The following is a 12,602-nucleotide window of genomic DNA, read 5'->3' on the forward strand; positions in this document are numbered from 1 at the left end:
AAGGTGCCCAGTTGTGGGACTGATTCCAGGACTCTGGAATTATGACCGTAGCCTAAGGCAGACGCTTAACCAATTGAGCCACCCTGGCATCCTTCATGAAACCCCTAAATGACACCCAAGTTTATCCTAGCAAGAGGACTCAGGAGGAAGGGTCTGGTCACCAGAAAGGTCAACCATGTGATTACAAGGTTGGAGCTTTGAAGCTAGCCCAGTGCCTGGGGAGAGAACTGGAGATTGACTGTAGTCACTTGGCTAATGATTCCCTGATAAAAACCTGGTGAAGCTTCCTGTTTGTTGAACTCATCAAATGTACTGGGAGGGTGACGTGCCCTGATTCCATGGGGAGGGAGCACAGAAGCTCTATATTTGGGACCCTCTCAGACTTTGCTTTATGTTTCTCTTCATTTGGCTAGCACTGATCTAAGCTATTTGTAATAAAACTGTACTCCTAACTATAGCTCTTCTTTGAGTTCTTTGAATTCTAGTGGCTTAAGGAACATGAGGGAGTTGTGGGACCCCCTGATTTTGTAGCCAGTTGCCCAGAGGTTTAGGTGGCCTGGGAACCCCTGAACCTGCAGTTAACATCCAAAGTGAGGAAAGTCTTATGGGGACTGTGCCTTTAAACCTGTGGGTTCTGATGCTAATCCCAGTTAGTGTCAGAACTGAATTCAAATGTAGTATTGTAAAGCCTCACTTACTCTTCCTGGGTGCTTATGTAATTTTTTTCTTTGTTCATAAGTTAATAAACTTCAACCAGTGGTATCTTGATGTTGTTAGTCCTATATCAGATCTTACCTAGAAAAAAATATGTTCTATTGTTCTGCAGATCCTTTCTCTTTTGTGCTAGTTTATGGTCATTCTCAATTATTGGTCATTCTCCATCATTCTTGTTGGTAATGTTCCTGACTTGGATCCTTGGGCTCTCCAAGCAGTACAAATTGACTGGGGCCAAATGGGAATTTCCAGGCAAGGCTCGAGCATAAGGGAGACACTACAAAGAGTGTCCTTCATGCCGGCTCTCAGAACAAAGGCCAGGAAAGTTTTTAAGGAAGCTAAGGCAGGATAGGAGTGACTTCTAAGTGATGAGGGAGGAGAAGGCAAACTGAGGACAAAGCACAAGCTCACACCTCACAGTCCCGCCCTCCCCACTCCCAGGTGGGCTATGGGTGACATTCCCCAGGTCCTCCTGGCTGCCCTAAAGCTAAGGGAAGGAAAAACAAATGGTTAGCTTAGAGCAGATCACTGTCCAGCAAGACATGTGTCTCCCTCAGTTATAAATGTCTTAGTAATTTAGAAGAAAAAAGCATTTTTAAAATAATTTTATTTACTTATTTAATAGAAAGAGCGAGATTACAAGTAGTCAGAGAAGAAGACAAAGAGAGAGGGGGAAGCAGGCTCCCTGCCAAGCAGAGAGCCCGATTCAGAGTTGGATGCAGGACCTTGGGATCATGACCTGAGCTGAAAGCAGAGGCTTAACCAACTGAGCCAACCAGGTGCCCCCCAAGGAAAAAAAAAAAAAAAAAGCATTATCAATAACCTGACTTCCAGAAGGAAATGTGGATAAAATTAAATGTCCTTATGACCTGCAACCCATTGACAAATACTTGAGGCAGGCAAAGCTTCCTCCAGGAAGCACCCAACTGTCTTCATGTTAGTGCCTTGCTAGAGGGAAAAACAACCTTGGGTTGACAATAGCAAGGCCTCAGATTTCCTGTGAGTCTTCTTTAGCACGTGAAAATCCACTTCAAAACTCCCTTGTCTTTACTTCCCCCACCCCCAAAGTATATAATCAATTGCTTCTCACCACTGCACAGGTGACTCTTTCTGCCCAGAGGTCCTGTCCTCATGCTTTTATAAAACCACCTTTTAGGGCACCTGGGTGGCTCAGTCAGTTATCTGCCTTCAGCTCAGGTTATGATGCCAGGCTCCTGGGATCAAGCTCCATGTCAGGCTCCCTGCTCAGCAGGGAGTCTACTTCTCCCTCTCCCTCTGCCCCTCCATTTGTGCTTGCTCTCTCTCGTGTACTCTATCTCTCAAATAAATACAGTATTGAAAAAATAAATAAATAAAATCATCTTTTGTACCAAAGGCATCTCAAGAATTCTCTCTTGGCTCTTGGCTCTGGACCTCACCTGCATTCACAACTACATAAGCGTGTGGGGGTGGGGAGAGATCCAGGAAGTTGGGCACACTGGCACAGGGGGACAAAAGCTGCTTCTTCACGTAGTTTCTCATTAGCATGTTAAATCTTCACCCTGGGCGTGTTAGTATTATAATGAGGGAAAAAGTCAGTGAAAGGTCAGTGCTGGGGTCCACTGCAGTCCTGTGACTTGGTCTTTGCCAGTGAAGTCCCTCTTTGCTGAGCATCCTGCTTTCACATTCCTGCAAGAGCAGAGTTGTATCAAGGATTGCTGGATTTTGTGGTGAGGATTGAGGGGACGTCAGTCCAGTCCCTGCTCTGTCTTAGTAACTTCAGTCCTCATGTGAGCAATCCATTTAATACCCTGGACTTCCATTCCCTTGAGATCCTGTCTCCCAGTGACCTTGATCCTACTGAGCCTCAGTCTCTCATTATTGTGACTGTACCCTATACCTTCTTTTCTTTTCTTTTTTTTTAAAGATTTTATTTATTTATTTATTTGACCAAGAAAAAGGGAGCACAGGAAGGGGAGCAGCAGGCAGAGGGAGGGGGTAAAGCAGGCTCTCCACTGAGCAAGCAGCCTGATGCAGGGCTCAATCCCAGGACCTTGAGATGATGACCTGAGCCAAAGGCAGGTGCTTAATCATGAGCCACCAGGTGCTCCTACGCTGTATCTTATTACATCCGTAGTACTACTCCCAAAATGTTTCAACATCCTTCCCCCTCCTTTTTTAAGAATTATGTAATTCCTCCTGTCTCGTCACCTTGTTTGCCTTTGGTGTTTTTATTAAGGTAATTCCTTGACCCCACAAAAATCTTTAGTTCATTGACTTGAAAACTGTCTTCTTCATGCGCTCATTTACCTCTTGCCCATCTTGGATTCTAGGTGCTACTCAGCTCTTTTGCACTGTTCTCCCTCACCATACTCACCTGGAAAAACCCAACTCTCTGCAGAACCTGGAAAAACCCAACTCTCTGCAGAACTCGACTGCTATCTCCCTATTCTTGGATTGCACATGAGCAGCTCAACATGCTTCAGGAGAAATGGTTCTGTGGAAACATAGTTCTGCCCTTAGGACATTGATGGCACTTGCTAATGGTCTTAAAAAATCCAAACAGGCCCTCCTCACTGCTTGATAACCCCATTACATATCTCTAGTTGGAGATAACCATTTCCCACCTCCTGTTTCTGTAACCTTCACCTCTCCTTTCTCCTGATTTTCACTGAGATTTTTGCCAGAAGAGAATGTCTTCAACCCCATAGCACCTAATCAACCTATACTCCTACAGCTCTGCCCACACTCTGCATTCCTTCCTGGGACAATAAATACTGTCAAGTTCCGAGCTTGGGCCACCCTCTCCACTGTGTCCTCGACATCATCTGCTCTCCCCTACTCAAGAACATTACTTCCTCGGGGCGCCTAGGTGGCTCATTGGTTTAAAGCCTCTGCTTTCAGCTTGGGCTCTCTGCTCAGCGGGGAGCCTGCTTCCCTTCCTCTCTCTGCTTGCCTCTCTGCCTACTTGTGATCTATCTGTCAAATAAATAAATAAAATCTTTAAAAAAAAAAAAAGCCTCTGCTTTGGGCTCAGGTCATGATCTCAGGATCCTGGGATCGAGTCCTGCATCGGGCTCTCTGCTCAGCAGGGAGCCTGCCTCTGCCTCTCTCTCTGCCTGCCTCTCTGCCTACTTGTGATCTCTGTCTGTCAAACAAATAAATAAAATCTTAAAAAAAAAAATTACTTCCTCTGTTACCTCTCTCCTATACCATCCATTTCTTCCTTTTGTTTGGACTAGGAATTATAGTAAAGAGATAGTTGGCCACAGACACATGGTAGTATCTCCTTTATTAAAATATCTTATCTTCTTCCACCTTTTCCTTCCTCTTATCCTTTTTATAGCAGAATTTCTCAAAATAGTTATCCAACTTGTTGTCTTTACTTCTTTATTCTGTCTCTCTCTCTTCGCCATCATGGAGAAATTTCAACCAGATAAACTAACAGCTAGAATAGTATGACAAATCCATATGTGTATCCATCATTCTGCTCCAATAGTTGTCAATGCATGGCCAATTTTGCTTCATTTATACCCCCACCCACACCTCCCTCTCCTTGCATTACTTGGCAACAAATCTAAAAATCATATCATTTTACTAATTCAAACCTGTGGCGGAATTTAACCTATTTTTCTGTTCCTGTACTTTCTGTAAACTGATATATTGAGGCCAGATCAGTATTTAAGCAAAAAGATTGCATAAATAGTATTGCATAATTCTATTACATGACATCTGGGGAACATAAAGTCTAGTTGGCTCACCTTTTGTGATGTTAAGCTATCAGTCTGATCCATCAATTACAAGGTTCCTCGGGCGCCTGGGTGGCTCAGTGGGTTAAGCCGCTGCCTTCGGCTCAGGTCATGATCTCAGGGTCCTGGGATCGAGCCCCGCATCGGGCTCTCTGCTCAGCAGGGAGCCTGCTTCCTCCTCTCTCTCTGCCTGCCTCTCTGCCTACTTGTGTTCTGTCAAATAAATAAAAATTAAAAAAAAAAAAAACAAGGTTCCATCAGCTTTTCACCTAAATGCAGCTTTGGACAATCATTTCCTATATCAGTTATTTCATGATGATCCCTATTTTCTCTGGAATGGGGTCAGGTTTTCTTCTCTAGTACTCAACTGAAATGTAATCCCCTTCAAAAATGAAGACATTTTCAAAAACTGTTCTATAGGAAAATAGAGTTTTATAGTACTGTCTCAACTATTTTGTCAACAACTTACAGACAGGAAAATTTTAATTCTATTTCATATACATTTTGTAAGGAGGGAGCAAGAGGCATCTCATGGTGTCCCAGCAAGAAAATAGAAGCCTGGCCACTGGTCCAGGATTTCCCTCTGAGTCTTAAAGAAAATACCAGCACTGGGCTTTCTAATCAGGTCTCTTACTTCAAAACCCATAGTCTCTTCACTTCATTGTGAGCTGTCTTATTAATTTATCTGAAGGACAGTGTTCATCATCTCTATGGACAATAAGACTGACAAAAAGAGTAAAGACATTTTGAACAAACTCTAGATTCCCAGTGTGTTTTTCAAGGAGTGCTAGGTCTCAAATAAATAAAATCTAAAAAAAAAAAAAAGAGAGAGTGTTATGTTATGCTGTAGAAACAACTAACCCAAAGCTCAGAGGCTGAAGTCTAATGCAAAAGATGGGCTTTCCTGGCTAGCTAACCTCCACACAGTGACTCAGGACCCTCATATTCAGGGACTCCACTCTCTCTCAGGCCTCCTATAGGCCCTGTGCTGGATCCTTTGAAATCAACCAACTGATAAACAGCAGAGCAAGAGCCAGAGCAAAGAGCTGAACGAGACAGTTGTGGAAGATCTCATATGAATTTAGGCTAGAAATTGGCCCAGCTGTGGACCCAGGAGGAAGAGAAATACTTTGGTGAGCATCCACATCAAGAAAGCAACAGTTTATTTTAATGTAAAAATAATACATGCATATGGATAAAAATAAAAGATACAGAGTAAGAGAATAAAGTAATTACCAAATGTGTTGCAAAACAAGGGGTGTGTATGTGTGTAGGGAAGTGGCTGGAATATATATGTAACTAGTTTTTCAAACAAGTCTTAAATCAAAACTTTTATTTTTCCTCCCAGTTTCTCTTTCCCCCCGCTGTAGTCAATATCCCTGTTCTATCCAATAGTGACTTCTTGCCATGATCCCACAATTAACAATCACTTTTAGTTATAAAAGTTTGTCCACTTAAAACTGTTAACCACAAACTCAATGTACATCACGCCTGTTCTTTTCTGCCCAACGGAGGCTTGCTCTGTGCTTCGGGGGACCAGCAGTGGGCAGGAGGACTGGCCACTCTTCTGCACCCCTCCCACTCTACCACCTCGAAAAGAGACAAGTGGCGTGTCTGTCTCCCAGACATCTTTCCCCTTCCCTCTTCTAAGCTCTACATACTCTGTTGTTGGGGGTAAGGAGAAAAGACTAGGGCAGCAAGGTTTACCTCCTGTTGGGTCGATCTGTTCAAGCCCAAGTAACTTCGGGGAGTCTACTTGACCCGCATCTTTAGAACACCCTGTGTTGGGCTGCAGGCTTTTCCTTTCTTGTCTCTCTACCTCGTCTCACTCTCTGTGCCCTGCCATGTGTCTCTATTTCTCTTTCTGGCTCATTTCCAGAAATGGCCAGGCAGAAGGGGACATGGTCCCAGGAAAGTGATGCCAGTGTCTTCTTCCAGGAATTTTTACCTTTATAAGGGATTTCCTTTTTGTTCCTCTCAGCAAAGGTGTGCAAGTACTCTCTGCTCTCCGATCCCCAGTCTTTGGATGTAGGCCCCAAAGCAGAGTGGTGTCAAAGTAACAGGACAAGTTGAGCCACCTTTTCACAAATCGGAGAGAATTACCTAACTTAGACTCTTCTGACAGTTCTTTTTAGAAGGGAAAGGGCAGTGACTTAATGCCTCTTAATTCTTAGCTTTGGGCTTTAGTTGAGAAATGTGAAGAAACACCCGAAGTCTTATGAAGTATCATTTTTATATACATGTAGGATGAAAACATATATGTTAGTGTTTATATTATGTGTACACTCACATATGTATGTGTGTATGTACATGTATGTATATATATTCCCTTTTAAAACATGAATTGGTTTATAGTACACATACCTTACTTTTTTCCTCTTCATTTCCCAGAGTATCTTGCTAATGCAGCAGCCACAACAAAATAGAAGTAGCTGACATTTATTGAATATTTCTATATATGATTGGTATGCATTATTTTATTCAATACTCAGAATGACCTATAAGATATATATTATAGCTAGTCCCATTTTACAGATGAGGAATATGAGGTTAGAGCAGTCGATGTACCCAAGGTCAGGGATCCAGAAAGTGGTAGATCAGTATTTAAACACAAGACTGACTCTCTTGGGGTGCCTGGATGGCTCAGTCAGTTAAGTGTCTGCCTTCAGCTTAGGTCATGATCCCAGAATCCTGGGATCAAAGCTCTGAGTCAGGCTCCCTGCTCAGCAGGGAGTCTGCTTCTTTCTCTTCCCTGTTCTCACTTGCTCTCTCTCTCAAGAAAAAAAAAATCTGACTCACAATGTATATTCTTAATCAGTTTGTCTCTCTGTTCACCTGTACATTGAATGCCATAGTCTCATTGACTTCTCTCCAACTTTTAATTTAAATATAAATGATTCAACCTGACTACTCATCTGTGCTGAACAATCGTTTAACCCTCAGTCACCCTGGACTCATAAACATGTACTGTACCTACTCTGAAATTTATATTTCTTGCATTAGTACTTTATCCAGTGCTCATGTTATGCCCTGGTGAATGTGCAGTTCATAGATGATTTCAGTTCCAAATGGAGGTATTTCTTATTTGTTGAACTGTCTGAGATTCCACCATTAGGGATCCATTCTTAGGAGCACTGACTACAGTGGAAAGTAAGAGGAGCAGGAGGAGGATCTAGAAGTGGTCAACGAAGTAGAACTAAATAGTAACACAATTAAATTTAAACATAGATTATTTAACCAAATCTCAGCAGTAGGAACGAAATGCCCAAGAATCCTCAGAAAAAGTTTTAAGGAGAAAGACTCATGCATGTGTAGGGTATAAAACTGGAGAAGAAAATTGGAGGGAAAGAGATTTATTCACTTTTGCCCTCAAGAACCTATGTCCATAAAATGCCAAGTTTGCCTTAGAGAAGCATACCTGTCCAGCTAGACTCCAGCAGTGGTGGGATGAAGCACATGGAGGGAGGCTGGGGTCAGGAGGTCAGGACACCCAGCAAGGCTGAGCCAAGATGCGGGTAGGAACAAAAAGACAGACCAAACGTGGCTTCCCCATGGAAAGACCCAAGTTCAAATGGCTTCAGAGTCAGGCTGTAATCTGGGGCTCAGGCTGTTGGGCATATTTCCTGTCCAACTGTGGGTGTGAGCAAAATGCATGTGTGCACAAGTGCTGTGAGCACAGAGCCAGTGAAAGACATGGGGTGTCATTCAATCAAATGGGAGGCAGGAGCCAGTTGGCAGAGGTAAGGGCATGTAGGTATTATGTATTATCCTATCTTACTTCACACTATATTATTTTTAAGATTTATTTCCTTTCTGGCCTCCTTCCTAGAAAGATTAAATTTCGCTTTCAATAAGTGACACACTGAGATAAGAGATTAGGGGACGAATAATGCACTTAGGGGATTAGGTTGGGGAGTGGATACTAATACTAAAAATACTAGACCTCAGTGAGTCACAGCTCAGCCCCAAACCAGCTGTTTTTTTTTTTTTTTAAGATTTTATTTATTTATTTGACAGACAGGGATCACAAGTAGGCAGAGAGGCAGGCAGAGAGAGAGGGAGGAAGCAGGCTTCCTGCTGAGCAGAGAACCCGATGTGGGGATCGATCCCAGGACCCTGAGATCATGACCTGAGCCAAAGTCTTAACCCACTGAGCCTTAACTTACTGAGCCACCCAGGTGCCCCAAACCAGCTGTTTTTAAGTCCACATTGACTGAACTGTGACTATGAATTAAGCACTTATCATGCCTGATCTTGAGTTCTGTTCTACCAGTAACCTAGAAAATGGGTATTTTATTATTACCTCCATTTATTATTTTATTATTATCTCCATTTAACATTTGGGGGGAGTGCGCCTGGTTTTGGGGGGATGCGGTTGAGCATCTGACTCTTGGTTTTGGCTCAGGTCATGATCTCAGGCTCATGAGATTGAGCCCCATGTTGGGCTCCACAGTCAGCATGGAGTCTGCTGGAGATTCTTTCCCTCTACCTCTTTCTCTCTCTAATAAAAATAAATCTTTTTTCCTCTTCTTCTTCTTCTTTTATTTATTTATTTATTTATTTTAAAAAATATTTTATTTATTTATTTAACAGACAGAGATCACAAGTAGGCAGAGAAGCAGGCAGAGAGAGAGGAAGGGGAAGCAGGCTCCCTGCTGAGCTGAGAGCCCGATGTGGGGCTTGATCCCAGGACCCTGAGATCATGACCTGAGCTGAAGGCAGAGGCTTTAACCCACTGAGCCACCCAAACGCCCTCTTCTTCTTTTTTAATAGCCAATGAGGAAATTTGACTTGTAACTTGCTTGGAGTCCCACAGCCAGAACATGGCAGAACTGGGATTTGAACCTGGTTTGGCTTTATAATTTGGGCTCTTGATCATATACATAATACCAACTCTGAAGGTGGCAGGTGTGGAGAAATCAAGTCAGCAGGTGGCCAGGGTTAAATTGTCAAGACATCTATCTCTTGAAAAATACTGGGTATCAAGAGAATAAGGCAGGTAATGCTGGACGGATAGTGCAGTTAGAAAGTGAACAAAATCTATTAGTGTATGCTGTCTGTGTTTGGGACCAGGATGGATTCTGTCCTCAACATACAAGTAGAAATTACATGACAGTAACTTTTAAGCTTAGGAAGAGAAAGGGAAAGAGAATTTAGAATGATACACATCAGACACTCACCATGACTGGTAACCAAAGGAGGTGAAAGTTCACACGAATAGAAACTTGACACAAATGTGTTTCCAGCATTGCCTGGGGAATCTCTCTCCTAATTCCTAGTTTCTGTTCTCCCTCCTCTGGTGGGGCTTAATGGGATCTGGATTTGGTATATTTCCCTTCTTAATAGCATGAGTCTTAAACTTTTTTCTTTATTGAACATTTTTTGGGGTTGAGTTCAAATGTTCAATAGCATTTTTTGAGTACTTACTGTGGACCAGGCACTATGCTAGGCACTGAAGATGAAAGGAAAAAAAATGAGTTTCAGGCAGCTCTATGCCTGTAATACCACCAGCAATGCCAGCATAATGAAACTGTTCTTCAGAATCAACTGAGGACCTCCAGAAATCTATCTATGCTCTGCAATCTCCATTCTGAGAAGTAAAGGCTGTGCTGATTATCTAGGTGGAAGCAAAAAATAAGATGATGACAAGATTTCTGGAAGTAGTGGAAGATTCAGGGATAGAACCAAAGATTAGTGACTATTATATCAGTGCCCCTTGTGCAATATCAGATTACCTCTTTGGGGATTTGTATGAACTCAAAGCTGGCGGCAACTTTGTGTCTGAGAAGTAGCTGCAGGTATGGGGAGCATTTGCTGAAGCTGCTGAAATTATGGATAAAAAGATCAGAGAGAGCAGTGTGAAACACAGAAGCCAACATTCTTGGTTGTAAGTAATATTGAAACATATTCTGGCATACTTAGGCTGGAAAGATACTTATTGGAAACTCTTGGGAAGCTAAGAGAATTATAGGGAAGGCTGAGGGTGCCAAGGATGGCTGGAGGAGCTAGGAAGCTGGAACTAAATCTATGTTCTAGAAAGTCTGGCACTGCCATCACCTCTGGAGTCACTGCAAAGCTGCTGATACTGGATTTGGGATGCCACTGTCATTGGTGGGATGAATTCTCAACAGGCACTGCCTCTTTACACATTTGCTTTCAATTCTCAGTCCCGGACAGAAGCATCCAGTTGATGAAGCTGAGGTGATGTGCTCACCTTACAGGGTGGGAAGAAGGGATACCTGACATTTCAAGTGTCCATGACACAAGGTGAGCCCTGCTTTCGACTCAGACTCATCCAATGATGGATTCCACCTCCTCCCCAAGGAAGGGGTTCATGTATTGAGCAAACAAAAACAACAAATGTCAACCATAATGGAGACAAAAAATAAAGAGAAAGAAGTCCTAGGTGGTCCTTGTATGTGTTCTACCTCAGTCTTCCCCTGTTGGTGATAGAATCTGGTTATTTCTCTACCTTCATCCCCTAGAATAATAGTATTAAATAAAGACATACTGGAAAACACTTCCTCAAGGATTCCATTTCTTATGAAATCGCTTCCATATTTGGCCAGAAGGGGGCACCCCGAAAGGGAAATGAGTATTTTTTATTTGTCCTACTCTGCACTGTGGAATAGGGCAGTTAACACTTAGCACTAATCAGGAATAGTAGTATTAATATTAGTAATTTAAGGAAAGAACCTAAGGAAAGATAAAGTTATACAAAGAATATGTATATATACACACGTCTACATATATGTATATACACAACTATACACATATATACATCTTTACATATACATATAGTGAAGAAAAAAACCCCAGTTAATCATCAAGTTCAACACCAGCTAATTATTTTTCCTCCTCTCAGTATTTTGTTGTTTCATACATAACAAGTAAATCTCAGAATGTGAGATTGAAATACCTAGGTCAGTAAAATGCACAGTACTCCTGCATTTGCTCACCAAAGCAATACACTGTCGAAGGCAGGACACCAACACAAGGGATTTATAAGGATCTGGATTCCTGACCTTAGGGTATGAGGAATATTATCATGTTAACTATGAAGGGATTGCTTACCTATCCAGACTAATGAGTATTCTTAAACATTTTGGGGGGACAGAATGCAAAGAAAATAGCAAGATATAGTTCATCTTTCCCTTACTATTAGCAAAACATATTTTAGATGTATATGGATTTCTAGACCATTATTTCATATCAGCATTACTTTGTCATGGGAGTCACAAGAATGTCAATCTGAGAGATATAGGTCTTACAATAACTACGAGGTTCTCTATTTCTGACTTTCTACGACCATCCACTCCACATTTTGGGGTCACTGGATTAGCTAATTCTTCCTAGGGCAACAAAGGACAAACCCTTTGGGCTCTTCATGGTTTTGTTCAGAAGTGAGGACATGATTTCCTGTCCAAACCAAGTGCACTTGGGCCAGTAACTCACCAAAATGTTGCTTGCTATGGCATCAGTGTCAATCAAAAGTGTGCGAAATTGATATGGACAGTATCTTGGGTATGAATATAAATACATTTTACAAGTTAAAATGTCCCTTCAGTGACAATTTAATGCCAAGAAGTTTGTCTGTACTTTATATTTCTCATTCCGATAATCGGGTCTCTGACTTAGGAGTTCCTTATACTTTATATTCTTCCTTTGTGGCTCTGGGGGTCCTTCAACAGGAGTACTAAAGTGTATTGATTATGCACATTTCACCAGAACCAAAAAACAAGTAGGATAGTTTGGAAGGCCCCAGTGACTTCTAAGAAGCATTGGCCTAGAAGGGCAAGATGTGTATGAAATGTGTCTTGCTCTGCCAAATTGAGTACTAAGGTCCTTAAGTAGTACATAGGTACTTAATAAATACTAACTGCATGAATCAGAGACTATGAATGGTAAACGAAACCGTTCTTTACAAGCACGATCTACATCCAGCATTCAGCTGGAAGCCCAGCATGTAAGTTTACAGACCGGCCTCCACCCGAAGGCCCCTTTCCCTGGAAGTCCGAGCATGGGCTGAAGAGCAGTGAGAAGTGCCTGTCAACATTCGGGACAAATGGGCCTAGCACCACCTCTCCACAACCTGCCTCCTACCGGCTCTAGGACCCCGCGCAGCACCGACTGAAGCTTGGAGGCGGGAGTAGGGAAAGG

General features: G+C 42.4%; 1 protein-coding gene across 1 annotated transcript in view; it reads left to right on the top strand.

Annotated features, from left to right (window-relative positions):
- ERI2 (ERI1 exoribonuclease family member 2) overlaps window positions 1–10,962 on the top strand; it is a 59,189-nt gene extending 48,227 nt beyond the window's left edge. Inside the window, exon 11 of the transcript XR_006604572.1 lies at window positions 10,610–10,962. The gene's annotated coding sequence lies outside the window, so the exon portion shown is untranslated. The remainder of the gene's footprint in view (window positions 1–10,609) is intronic.
- Window positions 10,963–12,602: the final 1,640 nt, after the last annotated feature.

Source organism: Mustela putorius, unplaced genomic scaffold (assembly GCF_011764305.1).
Source record: "Mustela putorius furo isolate JIRA1106 unplaced genomic scaffold, ASM1176430v1.1 tig00004043_pilon_pilon_pilon, whole genome shotgun sequence".
Taxonomy (NCBI): domain Eukaryota; kingdom Metazoa; phylum Chordata; class Mammalia; order Carnivora; family Mustelidae; genus Mustela; species Mustela putorius.